Here is a 16412-nt window from a genome sequence, read left to right as displayed (position 1 = left end):
ATATTAAAAAGAATAGGACCCAGAACAGACCCCTGTGGCACACCGCTTGTAACCTGACTCTGCTCAGAATACTCGCCGTTAACAATAACTCTCTGATGTCTACGCTTCAGCCAGCTGAAAATCCATTGAACTATCCAGGGATTAAGTCCAATCTTCACTAATTTATCTATCAGCTCTTTATGTGGAACCGTATCAAAGGCTTTGCTGAAGTCCAGGTAGGCAATATCCACGGCACCACCTTCATCCAACACCTTTGTGACATAGTCAAAGAAATCAATGAGATTAGTCTGACATGATTTGCCTTCAGTAAAGCCATGCTGATTTGGGTCCAATAAGTTATTGTTTTTTAGGTGCTGATTTATCCTCTTTTTGAGTAGAGTCTCCATCATTTTAACTACCACTGATGTCAAGCTAACTGGCCTGTAGTTACCAGCTTCTTCTCTACTGCCCTTCTTGTGGATAGGCACAACACTGGCCATTCTCCAATCCTCAGGAACTTCTCCTGTTAACAAGGATTGGTTAAACAAATCAGTCAGGGGGGTAGCAATGACAGATCTGAGTTCTTTAAGAACTCTGGGGTGGATGCCATCTGGACCCTTTGCTTTATTTATCTTTAATCGTTCAAGTTCTAAGACATCGGCTTCTAAGATCACTGGAGCTGAATCCGTACAGCTGGAAGCAATGCTATATCCCTCTATAGTATTATTTTGTAAGGTGTCTTTTGAGAAAACTGAACAGTTGGTATTGTCTCTGGAAGGTGAACCACAGCCACTCCATCTTGTTGGGGTTGAGTCTGAGCCTATTAACGCCCATCCAGACCCTGACAGCCTCCAGACACCGGCATATTACCTCCATTGCTTCACTGAGTGGACACGGGGTGGAAATGTATAGCTGCGTATGGTCAGCATACTGATGGTAACTATCAAATGTTGATAAGGCATGTTTTGGAGAGAAGATATACGTTAAACTTTTGAAATATGGATATATATTTTATTTGAAATACAGTGATACCTTGTCTTACAAACCCCTCATACAAACCTTTCGAGATACAAACTCGGGGTTTAAGATTTTGTTGCCTCTTCTTCCAAACTATTTTCACCTTACAAACCCAAGCCGCTGCCACTGGGATGCCCCGCCTCTGGACTTCTGTTGCCAGCGAAGCGCCTGTTTTTGCGCTGCTGGGCTCCCCGTCATGGGAAACACCACTTCCGGACTTCCATGTTATTTGCGATGCTGCAGGGGAATCCCAGCAGTGCAAAAACGGGTGCTTCGCTGGCAACGGAAATCCAGAGGTGGGGTTTCCCCGCGAGGGGAGCCTCAGCGAAATCGCAGCATCACAAAAACACGGATGTCTGGAGGTGGGGTTTCGAGGACTTCCGTGTTTTTGCGATGCTGCAATTTCGCTGAGGCTCTCCTTGCTGGAAACCCCATCTCCAGAGTTCTATTGCCAGCAAAGCACCCATTTTTGTGCTGCTGGGCTTTCCCTGCAGCATCACAAAAACACTGAAGTCTGGAGGTGGGGTTTTCCATGGAGGGGAGCCTCAGGGGGATCCCAGCAGCGCAAAAACAGGCGCTTCGACTGGCAAAAAGGGGGAGTTTTGGGCTTGCATGCATTAATCCCTTTTCCATTGATTCCTATGGGTAACATCGTTTCGTCTTACAAACTTTTCACCTTACAATCCTCTTCCCGGAACCAATTAAATTCGTAAGACGAGGTATCACTGTATTGTTAAGGGACAAGAAACCCTCAATTTACAAGAGTTCACTCAGTGACTCTCCAAAATTACAACAGCACTGAAAATGACTTAATGACTAATTTTCACTTACAATCACATGAACGAAATTCAAATGGCAAATGACTCATTTTTATGAGTGTTGCAGTGTCGTGGCAATATGTGATCACAATTTTTTTACAAGTAAATTAAATGGGGAAGCCAAATTTATTTAAGAATCATTTTACTTGCAGTGATTCACTCCAACTGTGGCAAGAATGGCAGTACAATGGGGCAAAATTCACTCAACCAATGTTTCCTCTTAGCAACAGAAATTTCGGGCTCAACTATGGTAGTAGGTCGAGGACTACCTCTGTATTTGGGAGGGCAAGGTCGCCTCATAATTTTTTTGTATAACAAACCAAAACGGTTTAAGAGACCAACGAAGTGTAAGAAGTAACTGCTATGATAAGCAACTATTTAAAACGGATGAGGGGGAAATTCTTTAGGAACGCTGTCAAAAGGGCAATTTGGGTCCTTTTGTTATCCCGAAGACGGCCCGTTTCGGATCTATACAAATTTACTGGACGTCGCTTCATCACCACCTTTTCCCGCTCGAACTATTTCTTAAGGAGGCAGAAACGACTTACTGAGCATGCGCAAAACTTCAACGTCTTATTCGTTGACAAATGGCAAGGGGCTATTTGTGACAATTTCCAAGAAAGAAAGGCGGGGAATGGGCTTGCGGCTTCCACTTCACGTCAGCGTTCCTTCTCACGCATGCGCAGAAGGCCGCAAGCCGGAGCCTCTTTCCGGCCTTAACTATATAAAGGAAACGCTCTTCCACCCTCCTTTCTTTGATTTGAGCCCGCGGCGGAAAAAAGCGAAGGGGAAGGCCGAGGAAGGGGCGGGCCACCGCAAGGGTCATTTACATAAAAAAAGAAAAGGGGCGGAGCTTGTGGCAGAGGTGACAGTTCAGCCGAGGCACGCCCTGAAAGAGCAGTTAGTAGCTGAAGGGGGGGTGTCGAAAGGGGGCGGGGTTTGGGAGGCCAGGAGGCGGAGCCCGGTGAGCGGTTGGTCGGGGCAGTGGGTGGGGAGGGAGAAGGCGGGAGCTCTGCCTTCTCCGTCTCTCGCGAGAGGAGGGGGGCAGGAGGAGGAGGGGCAGGGGCGGAGCCAAAGCCGGACGAGGAGGCTCCATGCTGCCCTCCTGAAAAGGGGGAGGGAGGGGGAAGGGAAGAGAGAGAGGCCAAAAAAAAAAATCTCCCGTTTCGAGCGCTTCGAGGTGTGGCGGTTTCTCCTCTTCGGCAGCTTCAGTCGCTTCAGCCAATAGGAGAGGCGGGCTGGGGGGAAAAGGAAGGTAAATTTAAATAGGGGTGGAGCCTGCCTGCAGGAGCAGTAAACGGTGGTGAGTCGTGGGGCGGGGGGCATGAGGAACTGCGAAGGTTATTCTTTGACCTACTCGTTGCCTTATTGATTGATTGATTTTCTTCCATGCATTTATATTCTGGGGAGGGGGGCGACTAACCTGCTTCCTTTCAAAATGCAACCCACCCGCTTTTTTTGCATTTTGGAGGGGAAGCCATTTTCTCCCTTAAAAAAAAGCCATTTTCCCCTCCCCCATACCCATCATTTGAGGATTTGCCCCCTTTTTTTGCAAAATCTGCAATACAAAATTGTCGTGGGTGGGATGCAAAGTTTGCAAAGAACGTGGGAAAGTCCTCAGGAAGAGGCAGTGAGACTGAAATGGCTCCTGATTAAGGGGTGGGGAGGAACCACTCTCCCTCTTTTGAAAAAAACCCCAATAATAATAGGCAGGCTGCTAATTACAAGGGCTTTTTCTTCTTGCTTTGAAACGAGCTGCATTTTTTGTGGTGTGTGTGTGTGTTGGGGTGGGTTTTTTTGGCCCCCTTGGGCGTATTGGATGAGTTGCGTAGGCGTGCGGGTTAAGCTTAAGCTTGAATTGCTGGCAGAGCAATTGGATTTGGGGTTGCTAAAATAACCTTGCACGTTGGTCTTTGCCTGCAATTCCGGGTTGCTTAGTTTCTAGAAAACAGAACTGATGTTTCTCATTTTTTTCAGCTTTCAAATCATGTTTCTCATGATGATTTTTTCAAGCTGTTATCAAGGCTTGGCTTCTGGGGCCTGCTGTAATCCCAGAGCCTTGGGCTCAGTAGGGTGGAGTTTGGGGGTCTTTAATTGGGGTGTCTCTGCATAGCAACGGTCATTTTTCCCCTCTAGAAAAAGTGGCCTTACTCTCCATCGCCTCGTTTGCAATTAGTTGGCAGATGTGCTAAAACAGGGGTCTCCAACCTTGGCAACTTTATTTTTTTGTTTTTTGAATGTTTAAATTGTTTTTCATTTTTGAGCATCACAAAAAATTATTTATTTTATTTATTTAATTGGATTTGCATGCCGCCCCTCTCCAAGGACTTGGGGCGGTTCACAACATATATAAGACAATAATAAAATCAATCCAATTAATACATAAAAACAATCCATAAAAATCTACTTTAAAAACTTCCATTACCATTCTTCATTCAACAATCGTACTAAAAACATTCGTTGGTCAGGGGGAAGATCTGGTAACCCCAGGCCTGGCGGCAAAGATGAGTTTTTAGGCTCTTTCGGAAGGCAAGGAGGGTGGGGGCAGTGCGAATCTCCTGGGGGGGAGCTGATCCCAGAGGGATGGGGTCCCCACAGAGAAGGCTCTTCCCCTAGATCCCGCCAGCCGACATTGTTTGGTCAAGGGTACCTTGAGGAGTCGCACACAGTTCTACAGCCGTTAAGGTTATTACTACTTAATAATATTCTATATACAATATACATTTGTTTTATATGTTTTCACAATGCTTTCTTTTCTTTCTCTTCGTCCAATTGTACCATCTATTCCATACTTTGTAATATTTTGAATTAGTTTGGCCTTTGAGTTCTATGGACAATCTGTCCATCCCAGCACATCTGTAATTTTTTCCCATTAATATATTAAGGTTATTACTACTTAATAATATTCTACATACAATATACATTTGTTTCATATGTTTACAAAATTCCAGATTTTTGTCATTTCACATTGTTTCACAATTCTTTCTTTTTCTTTCTCTTGGTCCATCTATTTCATACTTCGTGATATTCTGATTTATTTTGGCCTTTGAGCTCTATGGACAATATGTCCAACTCAGCACACCTGTAAATTTTTTCCATTAATATATTATCTGGTAGTGTTTGATTATTCTTCCAAAATTGAGTATATGCTATCCTCACTGGTGTAATAATATGTATCATTAAATATTACATATATTTTGGGGTAGCGTTTCCTCATAATACCCAGAAAAAATAATTCAGGAGTAAATTCCATTGTTATTTCCTTAATTTCCTGTAACCATTCATAGACTTTTCTTCCAGTAACCTTTAGCTGGCTGATGAATTCTGGGAATTGAAATCCACACGTTGCCAAGGTTGGAGACCCCTGTGTTAAAGAGTTGCAGGTGCCCATCACTGGAAGGTTTCAAAAATAGACTGGACCGCCATTTTGACCAAGATGGTATATAAAGTCTCCTGCTTTGAGGAAGGGGTTAGCCTAGAAGACCTCCGATGTCCCTTCCAGCCCTGGGATTCTGTGATCTACTGTTGCAAAGGGTAAATTGGGGTTATGGTGTGAAGTTGTTTTGGCTTAGCCTGTTGGGTGAAGTCAACCGACATTTGATCTTGCCTTAAGGCAGTGTTTCTCAATTATTTTGTGTTAACCCCCCCCCCCCCCCAGAAAGAAGTAAACATTTTGTTGCCCCCCAAAATCTCTGCCGGGATGATTGTTTGCAATATTTAGCACGTTTTCGCTGAAAACATTCAAGCTGCTTAACAGCGTGATTGGGATGTAATGTGTTTTATTATTATTATTTATTAGATTTGTATGCCGCCCCTCTCCGAAGACTCGGAGCGGCTCACAACAATAAAGCATAGTACAAATCCAATTATTAAAACAGTTTAAAACCCTTAATGTAAAAACAATCAAACATACCATGCATAAAAACGGCCCGGCCCAGGGGAATCAATTTCCCCATGCCTGATGGCAGAGGTGGGTTTTAAGAAGTTTGCGAAAGGCAAGGAAGGTGGGGGCAGTCTTGATCTCCCGGGGGGGGGGTGTTCGTTCCAGAGGGTCGGGGCCACCACAGAGAAGGCTCTTCCCTTGGGCCCCGCCAGACGACATTGTTTCGTCGACAGGACTCGGAGAAGGCCAACTCTGTGGGACCTAATCGGTCGCTGGGATTCGTGCGGCAGAAGGCAGGCCCGGAGATATTTAAGTGATGCCTTCATTTATTTGGCTTCATGCTGTCCACTGCCAATATTTTTAGACACAGTAAACATACTGGTCTTTCCTCGTCTGCCACCATAGTCGCACTGAAGCCAAGCACTACGTACACTTCATGATATTTCCTCATCTTAGCTTTCGGTAGACTTATATTTGTCTCATTATTTCCATCTCTCTCCTTTCTTTTCATCCCTGTTAAATATTTTTCCATAGTGCCTCTTAAAGGTTTGTTATCTGCACTTGATATATCCTACTCTGTGCTGTCTGCTATTGTTTTGTGCAAAAAACCCCTAAAAAGCACGTTCCTCCGGGTCGTTCGGCCCTCCTGGCATCGCTTCTGCGCCCCCCCCCCCCATTTGAGAAACACTATCTTAAGGTAAACTCAACCCTGGCACAAATCTGTGAGGCAGGTAAATCCTCGACTTAATGGCCTCAATTGAGCCCAACATTTAAAATTCTTTCTTATTCTTATTGGCCAAGTGTTTTTATTTTATTTATTTAATTATTTTATTAATAGAGTTGAAAGGGACCGTTAGGTCATCGAGTCCAACCCCCTGCCTGAGCAGGAAACCCTACAGCACCCCAGCCAAATGGAAGTCCAATCTCCTCTTGAAGGTGTCCAGAGTTGGGGAGTTCACCACCTCCCCTGGCAGGCAGTTCCATTGGTTGATCGCTCTGACCGTCAGGAAGTTCTTCCTTATTTCCAGGTTGAATCTCTCCTTGGTCAGCTTCCAACCATTGTTCCTCGTCCGGCCCTCTGGTGCCCTTGGGAATAAAGAGACCCCCTCCTCACCGTGGCAACCCCTCAAGTATCTGTAAACTGCTATCATGTCCCCTCTAGACCTTCTTTTTTCTAGGCTGTCCATGCCCAGTTCTCTCAATCTCTCTTCGTAAGTCTTGGTTTCGAGTCCCCTAATCATTTTGGTTGCTCTTTTTTGCACCTTCTCCAGAGTTTCGGAGAAGGTGCAAAAAAGAGCAACCAAAATTATTGGACACACAAGGAATTTGTCTTGGTGCATAGGCTCTCAGTGTACATAAAATAAAAAGATACTTTTGTCAAGAATCATGAGGTAAAAAACACTTAATGATTGTCATAGGGGTCAAATAAGCGATGAAGAAACAACCAATATTAATAAAAATCTTAGGATACAAGCAACAAGTTTCAGTCATACAGTCCTAAGTGGGAGGAAATGGGTGATAGGAATGATGAGAAAAATTAGTAGAAATAGAAGTGCAGATTTAGTAAAAAACTTGACAGTGTTGAGGGAATTATTTGTTTAGCAGAGTGATGGCGTTTTTCAGTGAGAAATGTATTACATTTTGTAGTTTTCCTTGCCATGTTTGTTAAGTAAATCATTGCCCTTGTTAAGCTAGTAACCCGGTTGTTAAGTAAACATGGCTTCCCCATTGATTTTGCATGTCAGAGGATCTCAAAAGAAGATCCCACGGATCCGTGGACGCGTTTATAAATAGGAACCAGTCGTCCAGCATCTGAAGGTAACTCATGTGGCTGTAGTGATATTGCAGCGGTCATAAGTATGCATCAGATAAATGTTCATGTCATCTTTTTCCCTCCAGTGCCGTTGCAACTTCAAACAGCCGCTAAATGAACTGTTGTTAGATGAGGACTCTTCGCATCTTATATGGCAGTGTTTCCCAACCGTGGCAACTTGAAGATATCTGGACTTCAACTCCCAGAATTCCCCAGCCAGCATTCACTGGCTGGGGAATTCTGGAAGTTGAAGTCCAAATACAGTAGTACCTCATGATCCGAACCCCTCGTCATACAAACTTTTCGAGATACGAACCCGGGGTTTGGAAAATTTTTGTCTCTTATGAACTTTTTTCGCCTTACGAACCGGCCGGCCGAACGCCGAACCTAGAAGTTTGGCAAAAGTTCGGGTTCGGCGTTCAGGTTCAAGAAGCCCCGCCGCCCGGCTGTCACCTTGCCAGAAGAGCCGTGGAGATGTCGGCCCGTCAGGGAGGCTGAAACGGAGGTGGGGAATCCCAATAGGGAATTCCATGGGCGGAGCTTTGACGTCATGAAGATGTCCTTCCTGGCCGGCTGAAACGTGGACTCTAGGAAGGATGTCTCCGTGACATTAAAGCTGGGCGGCGGGGCTTCTCGGCGGCCATCCGAACGACGAATCCGAACTTTTGCTGAACTTCCAGGTTCGGCGTTTGGGAGAACACCGAGAAGCCCCCCGGCCAGTGTTCCCTCTAATTTTTTTGGGGGGGGGGCAGAAAAGTATAGTGTCTGAGCGGCAGTCCCTTCGGGACTGGGCGGCACAGAAATAATAAATAAACAAACAAATAAAAAACCCACCCTGTTTTGCCTCAGAGAATTTCAAAATAAAATACTGTACTGTGTGTCTATAACAGTGAGCTCATAATAGGGCAACTCTATCAATATCAAAATGCCACTTAAATAGTTGAGCTAGTTTCAAACTAGATTTTGATTTTCTTTCTCTCTTCCTTACTCCCATTCTTTTTCTTTCTCTTTTCCTTCCTCTCTTTTTTCTATCTGTTTCTCTCTCTTCCTCTCTCTCTCCTTCTCTCTCTCACTCTTTCCCTCTCGGCTTCTGGGCAGGTTTGGAAAACTCTGAGTTGATGATGATTTTTTAGTGAGCCATGGCTCACTGCTCAGCTTAGAGGGAACTATGCCCCCGGCTGTTTCAAAAGGCGACAGCCGGGCAGCGGGGCTTCTTGGCAGCCTCCCGAACACCGAACCCGGAAGTTCGGCAAAAGTTCGGGTTCGGGAGAACGCTGAGAAGCCCCCCAGCTGTTTCAGAAGGTGACAGCCGGGCGGCGGGGCTTCTTGGCGGCCACCCGAACCCGAACTTTTGCCAAACTTCCGGGTTCGGCATTCGAGAGAACGCTGAGAAGCGCCCGGCTGTTTCAAAAGGTGACAGCTGGGCGGCGGCGCGCAGCGGAGCACCATTTTTGGGTTTGTTTTTTTTTTGCTTGCACGCATTAATTGATTTTACATTGTTTCCTATAGGAAATATTGTTTTGTCTTACGAACCTTTCGCCTTACGAACCTCCTCCCGGAACCAATTAAGTTCGTAAGACGAGGTATTACTGTATCTTCAAGTTGCCAAGGTTGGGAAACACTGTTATATGGCATAGTTGTTTTTTCTGTCTTCGAATCTGTGTCGTCTCCTGGCGATTGCCTGAGAAAGTCTCTGCAGTTTCCTTGGCCAGGTTTCTCAGAAGTGGTTTGCCACGGCCTCCTTCCTAGAATTGAGAGTGACTGGCCCAAAGTAAACCAGCTGGTTTTCCGCCTGAGGCAGGATTAGAACCCAGCCTTCCAGTTTCTCGCCCGGTTTGCCTTAACCACTAGACCAGTCTGGCTCTCCTGATATATACCTCTAGGGGCCCAAAATATTTTCACATGCATCATAAGTATGTGGGTAGGCCCTGAGTGTAGATAAGGATTTACCAGGATGGTTGTGAATACACATTTCAGGGCTTTTGTTAGTCTATAGTAGCAAAAATTCAGCAGGAGGCTGGTAGCACCTGTCCTGGCTGACCCATTTTATTCATTTATGTGTTGTGTGTTTTTTTAAATATGATTTTATATGCTTTCTTTTTTAATATTAGATTTGTTTCACTATAACATTGTTTTTATTATTGCTGTGAGCCGCCCCGAGTCTTCGGAGAGAGGCGGCATACAAATATAATAATAATAATAATAATAATAATAATAATAATAATAATTATTATTATTATTTTAGTTGCTCGATTGTGAGATAAGTAGCTACATAAATATTAGTAAATGAAGCTTTTGTGCACTGCATCTTGCTTTATCAGGGCGGCATACAAATATAATAATAATAATAATAATAATAATAATAATAATAATTATTATTATTATTATTATTTTAGTTGCTCGATTGTGAGATAAGTAGCTACATAAATATTAGTAAATGAAGCTTTTGTGCACTGCATCTTGCTTTATCAGGGCGGCATACAAATATAATAATAATAATAATTATTATTATTATTATTATTATTTTAGTTGCTCGATTGTGAGATAAGTGGCTACATAAATATTAGTAAATGAAGCTTTTGTGCGCTGCATCTTGCTTTATCGGGGCGGCATACAAATCTAATAATAATAATAATTATTATTATTATTTTAGTTGCTCGATTGTGAGATAAGTGGCTACATAAATATTAGTAAATGAAGCTTTTGTGCACTGCATCTTGCTTTATCGGGGCGGCATACAAATATAATAATAATAATAATAATAATAATAATAATAATAATAATTATTATTATTATTATTTTAGTTGCTCGATTGTGAGATAAGTGGCTACTTAAATATTAGTAAATGAAGCTTTTGTGCACTGCATCTTGCTTTATCGGGTACACAGTAAGCGGTGGCTCACAAAAGCTTATATCTATGAATATTTATTTAGCATATGGCGTATCATACAGGGCTTGTACATGGGCTTGCAAGATACAGTACTGTATTTTTCTAAGTGTAGGCTCTTTTAAAGTCTTTTAATTGTAATTAATTGGATCAAATTGTTTTGCTGTGTATTCTATGTTTGTTGTGAGCCGCCCCGAGTCCACGGAGAGGGGCGGCATACAAATCCAATAAGTAAGTAAGTAAGTAAGTAAGTAAGTAAGTAAGTAAGTAAGTAAATAAATAAGACACATCTTTTTCCTCCCTAAAAGAGGCTGAAAATTTAGGTGAGTAAGACTGTGTTGTCTACTGGTACTCTGGTACTCCTGGTATTATTATTATTATTATTATTATTATTATTATTATTATTTATTAGATTTGTATGCTGCCCCTCTCCGTAGACTCGTCCTGGTACTCCTTCAGTTACTCTGAATGTAGCTTTTAGGAAGTTTTTTTCCCGAGTCCTAATGAGGCACTAACAATTTTCCCAGCTACTCCCCAAAGAATATTTTTTTCCAGCCCTAAGTCTTTGCAGGCTTTTTTTCATTGCTATTTGCTCCGAATAAGTTTTTTTTCCAGCGCTCACCAGTGAATAACATAATGTGCTGAAGCAGACCAGACTAAGGACACTAGCTAGATTGAATGCCTGGTAGGCTGATCCCCCCCCCTCTATTTTCCTTCCCCAAAACTAAGGTGTGTCTTATATTCCGATGTGCCTTACACCGTGAAAAATACGGTATATTAACATATCTAGATTAGTAAAACAATAAAATACACTGCTCAAAAAAATAAAGGGAACACTCAAATAGCACATCCTAGATCCTAATGAATGAAATATTCTCATTGAATACCGGTACTTTGTTGAATGTGCTGACAACAAAATGAAATCGATTGTCAATCAGTGTTGCTTCCTAAGTGGACAGTGATTTCACAGAAGTTGGATGAAGTTATATTCTGTTGTTCAAGTGTTCCCTTTATTTTTTGAGCAGTATATAAATTTTATATACCGTATTTATATTTGAACGCAACTCTTAGAAATAGCTGTGTTCAAATTGCAGTGTCTTGGTCACGGTGTCCAACTTGATTTCATTGAGGTTTGCATCAAGGTTGTGTTTGACCGTGTGTGTGTGTATGTGTTTGTGTGTGACCAGGGTAGGCATGGCCAGCTTGACTTCACTCATATCGGAGGACATTGGTGGTGGCCTAAGCCTAAGCTATTGAAAATGGATCCGGCAACCTTCCGCTAGCGAAAACAGAGCTCGGGTGGGCTACCAGTGGGCCAGAACCGTGGTATAGTAGTAGATCCTTGGAACAAACTTCCAGCAGATGTGGTTGGTAAATCCACAGTAACTGACTAAACATGCCTGGGATAAACATATATCCATCCTAAGATAAAATACAGGAAATAACATAAGGGCAGACTAGATGGACCATGAGGTCTTTTTCTGCCGTCAGTCTTCTATGTTTCTTTGTTTCTATCTAAGCACCCCATGGGCCAGATCAGGTCCTCGGGGCCTTGAGTTTGAAACCCCTAGTCCAGGCCATCTAAATAACTATTGAAGCCCAACATTATTTATATATATATATATAAAAAAAAACAGATCCTGGACTAGTACAGTGTTCCCTCGATTTTCGCGGGGGATACGTTCCGAGACCGCCCGCGAAAGTCGAATTTCCGCGAAATAGAGATGCGGAAGTAAATACACTATTTTTGGCTATGAACAGTATCACAAGCCTTCCCTTAACACTTTTAAACCCCTAAATTACAATTTCCCATTCCCTTACCAACCATTTAGGTTATTACTCACCATGCTTATTTATTAAAGTTTATTAAAAAAAATATTTATTAAAGGCGGACGAAAGTTTGGCGATGACATATGATGTCATTGGGTGGGAAAAACCGTGGTTTAGGGAAAAAAATCCGTGAAGTATTTTTTAATTAATATTTTTGAAAAACCGTGGTACTGTATAGACTTTTCGCGAAGTTCGAACCTGCGAAAATCGAGGGAACACTGTATATGCCTTCAGCATACAGCCAATCATGATGTGATCTACAGTTTGATGTGAGATCCCACAATCACACCTAGAATAGGATAGTATGCCCCATTTATTTGGACCGGGAGTCATTGCTCACAGTCACTCATGCCCTCATCACCTTGAGGCTCGACTACTGTAACGCTCTCTACATGGGGCTACCTTTGAAGAATGTTCGGAAACTTCAAATCGTGCAGAATGCAGCTGCGAGAGCAATTATGGGCTTTCCCAAATATGCCCATGTTACTCCAACACTCCGCAGTCTGCACTGGTTGCCGATCAGTTTCCGGTCACAATTCAAAGTGTTGGTTATTACCTATAAAGCCCTTCATGGCACCGGACCAGGATACCTGCGAGACGCCTTCTGCCGCACGAATCCCAGCGACCGGTCAGGTCTCACAGAGTTGGCCTTCTCCGGGTCCCGTCCACTAAACAATGTCGTCTGGCGGGACCCAGCGGAAGAGCCTTCTCTGTGGCGGCTCCGACCCTCTGGAATCAGCTCCCTCCAGAGATTAGAACTGCCCCTACCCTCCTTGCCTTTCGTAAACTCTGTCGTCAAGCGTGGGGGAACTGAGACATCTCCCCCTGCCTATGTAGTTTTAGTGCATGATATGACTGTATGTGTGTTTTTATATTGGGTTTCTTATTTTTAGATTTTTTAAATGTACAATTGCTATTTTAGATTTTAAATTATTAGATTTGTCAATATATATTGTTTTTTATCACTGTTGTGAGCCGCCCCGAGTCTGCGGAGAGGGGCGGCATACAAATATAATAAATAATAATAATAAAAAATAATTATATAGAGTATTGGCAGACACTATGTGAGGTGTCTCTTCTGGATGGTCCATTGCTCCAATGGTAGTTCAAGGCCTGGCGCATTTGTTTGCAGTCATTTATATGTCGTATAATTTCTACGTTGAGTGACCCATTTGACTTCCCATTGGGAAACAGTTGTAAAGTTGTTGGCCAGATGTTGTATAAGTGCAAGCGGGGACTTCCTGGATTTGTGTCTTCCGGCTGACAAATGAGGAACTTTGAAAAAAATTTCCTTAGCACTAGGTTGCAATTCAAAGGGAGAGACAACGTAAAACTAAGAAGAAATGTCTTGACAGTGAGAACAATTGACCAGTGGAACAGCTTGCCTCCAGAAGTTATGAATGTTCCAACACTGGAAGTTTTTAAGAAGAGACTGGGCAACCATTTGTCTCAACTGATGTAGGGTTTCCTGCCTGAGCAGGGGGTTGGACTAGAAGACCTCGGAGGTCCCATCCCACTCTACCATTCTGTTAAAAAAGGTATTACTGGACTATATTTTTCTTTATGCAAGGCTGCATTGCATCTATTGCATATGGAGTGATATATTTCTTTCTTTCAGATGGGTAGAACAGGGAAAATTGGAGTGAGTGTAAAACTTGATGACTCTGGTAAAGAGAATTGTAATTTGCGAGTGTGTAAAAGAAGATATGAGCATATATGCTATTGAGAATGTCTTGAATGATGATTTAAGTCTTTGGTTCTTTATTATTCTTTGGAAAAAATACCTTTGCTATGAATAATTATGTTGAGCTGTAAGGCAGGCTTAAAATTTAGGTGCCCCTAAATTTATCGCCGCTTATATGTGTCTAATGGGCGCGGGTGGGGGCAGTGATATACTATAGAGAGCAATACTCTCTACATGGGGCTTCAGCTGGTGCAAAATTAATTAATTTATTTATTCATTTAATTGATTTACTTATTTATTTATTGGATTTGTATGCCGCCCCTCTCCGCAGACTCAGGGCGGCTAACAACAATGATAAAAAACAACATGTAACAATCCAATTTAATAAAACAACTAAAAACCCTTATTATAAAAACCAAACATACACACAAACATACCATGCATAACTTGTAATGGCCTAGGGGAAGGAATATCTTAACTCCCCCATGCCTGGCGACAAAGGTGGGTCTTGAGTAGTTTGCGAAAGACAAGGAGGGTGGGGGCCGTTCTAATCTCTGGGGGGAGTTGATTCCAGAGGGCCGCGGCCACCACAGAGAAGGCTCTTCCCCTGGGGCCCGCCAAACGACATTGTTTGGTCGACGGGACCTGGAGAAGGCCAACTCTGTGGGACCTTATCGGCCGCTGGGATTGGTGCGGTAGAAGGCAGTTTCGGATGTATTCTGGCCCAATGCCATGTAGGGCTTTAAAGGTCATTACCAACACTTTGATGCAGCCGCACGAGAAATTATGGAAGCACCAAGGTACACACATATAACACCGATGCTCTGCAAGCTGCACTGGTTGCCAGTTGGTCCCCGAACGCAATTCAAGGTGTTGGTTATCACCTATAAAGCCCTCCATAGCTTAGGACCAGACTACCTGTGGGACTGCCTTCTGCCATACACCTCCCAGCGATCAGTAAGAACCCACAGAGGTTGGCCTTCTCTGGGTCCCGTCAGCCAAACAATGTCAGCTGGCAGATCCCCAGGGGAGAGCCTTCTTTGTGGTGACCCCGACCCTATGGAACCAACTGCCTCCAGAGATTCGTATTCCCCCCAACTTACCAACTTCCTGCAAAACTGTAAAGACGCAGGCCTGGGATTGTTGAATGTAGAATGTGGGGTTGTGTGTGTGTGTGTTTTAATTGAGTTTATTAATTGAATGTTTTTACTGTTTTAGAATTATTTTTACATGTTGGAAGATGCTCAGAGTCCTTCAGGAGTTGGGTGGCATATAAATATGTTAAATGGTTGGTTGGTTGGTTGGTAGGTAGATAGATAATAATAATTAATAATAATAATTTATTAAATTTGTATGCCGCCCCTCTCCGGAGACTTGGAGCGGCTCACAACAATAACAATGTGACAAATCCAATATATTAAAAGACATCTAAAAACCCGTCATTAAAACCATGCAACACAATCATGCCATATATAAACAATATAAGCCTAGGGGTATCTCAATTATCCCATGCCTGATGACATAGGTGGGTCTGCAGTAACTTACGAAAGGCAAGGAAGGTGGGGGTGGTTCTAATCTCCGGGGGGAGTTGATTCCAGAGGGCCAGGGCCGCAACAGAGAAGGCTCTTCCCCTGGGGCCTGCCAGACGACATTGATTAGTTGATGGGACCCGGAGAAGGCCAACTCTGTGGGACCTAACAGGTTGCTGGGATTCGTGTGGCAGAAGACGGTCCCAGAGATATTCTGGTCCGATGCCATGTAGGACTTTATAGGTCATAACCAACACTTTGAATTGTGACCGGAAACTGATCGGCAACCAATGCAGACTGCGGAGTGTTGGTGTGACATGGGCATATTTAGGGAAGTCCATGATTGCTCTCGCAGCTGCATTCTGCACGATCTGAAGTTTCTGAATGCTCTTCAAAGGTAGCCCCATGTAGAGAGCATTACAGTAGATAGATAGATAGATGATAGATAGATAGATAAATAGATGATAGATAGATAGATAGATAGATAGATTAGATAGAAGATAGATAGATAGATAGATAGATGATAGATAGATAGATAAATAGATGATAGATAGATAGATTAGATAGAAGATAGATAGATAGATAAATAGATAGATGATAGATAGATTAGATAGAAGATAGATAGATAGATAGATAGATAGATGATAGATAGATAGATAGATAGATTGATTAGATAGAAGATAGATAGATTAGATAGATAGATAGATTAGATAGATAGATTACATAGATAGATTAGATAGATAGATTACATAGATAGATAGATAAATAGATCATAGATTGATAGATAGATAGATATATTAGATAGAAGATAGATAGATAGATAGATAGATAGATTAGATAGATAGATTAGATAGAAGATAGATAGATGATAGATTAGATAGATAGATAGATTAGATAGAAGATAGATAGATAGATAGATATATGATAGATAGATAGATAGATAAATAGATGATAGATTGATAGATGGATAGA

General features: G+C 42.6%; 1 protein-coding gene across 16 annotated transcripts in view; it reads left to right on the top strand.

The window, feature by feature from the left end:
• The first annotated feature begins 2564 nt into the window (after nucleotides 1-2564).
• Nucleotides 2565-16412, top strand: part of GGNBP2 (gametogenetin binding protein 2) — an 88591-nt gene continuing 74743 nt past the window's right edge. For 3 of the 16 annotated variants that reach the window (XM_070735350.1, XM_070735341.1, XM_070735337.1), the window contains exon 1: nucleotides 3036-3117. The gene's annotated coding sequence lies outside the window, so the exon portion shown is untranslated. Of the gene's footprint in view, nucleotides 2715-2788; nucleotides 3155-7442; nucleotides 7516-16412 lie in introns of those variants that run through there. The other 13 variants (XM_070735352.1, XM_070735346.1, XM_070735345.1 and 10 more) reach the window with 12 other exon arrangements.

This window comes from Erythrolamprus reginae, chromosome 1 (genome assembly GCF_031021105.1).
Source record: "Erythrolamprus reginae isolate rEryReg1 chromosome 1, rEryReg1.hap1, whole genome shotgun sequence".
NCBI lineage: Eukaryota > Metazoa > Chordata > Lepidosauria > Squamata > Dipsadidae > Erythrolamprus > Erythrolamprus reginae.
The sequence above is the reverse complement of the archived record's forward strand: the minus strand, read 5'-3'. Positions and strand labels throughout refer to the sequence as shown.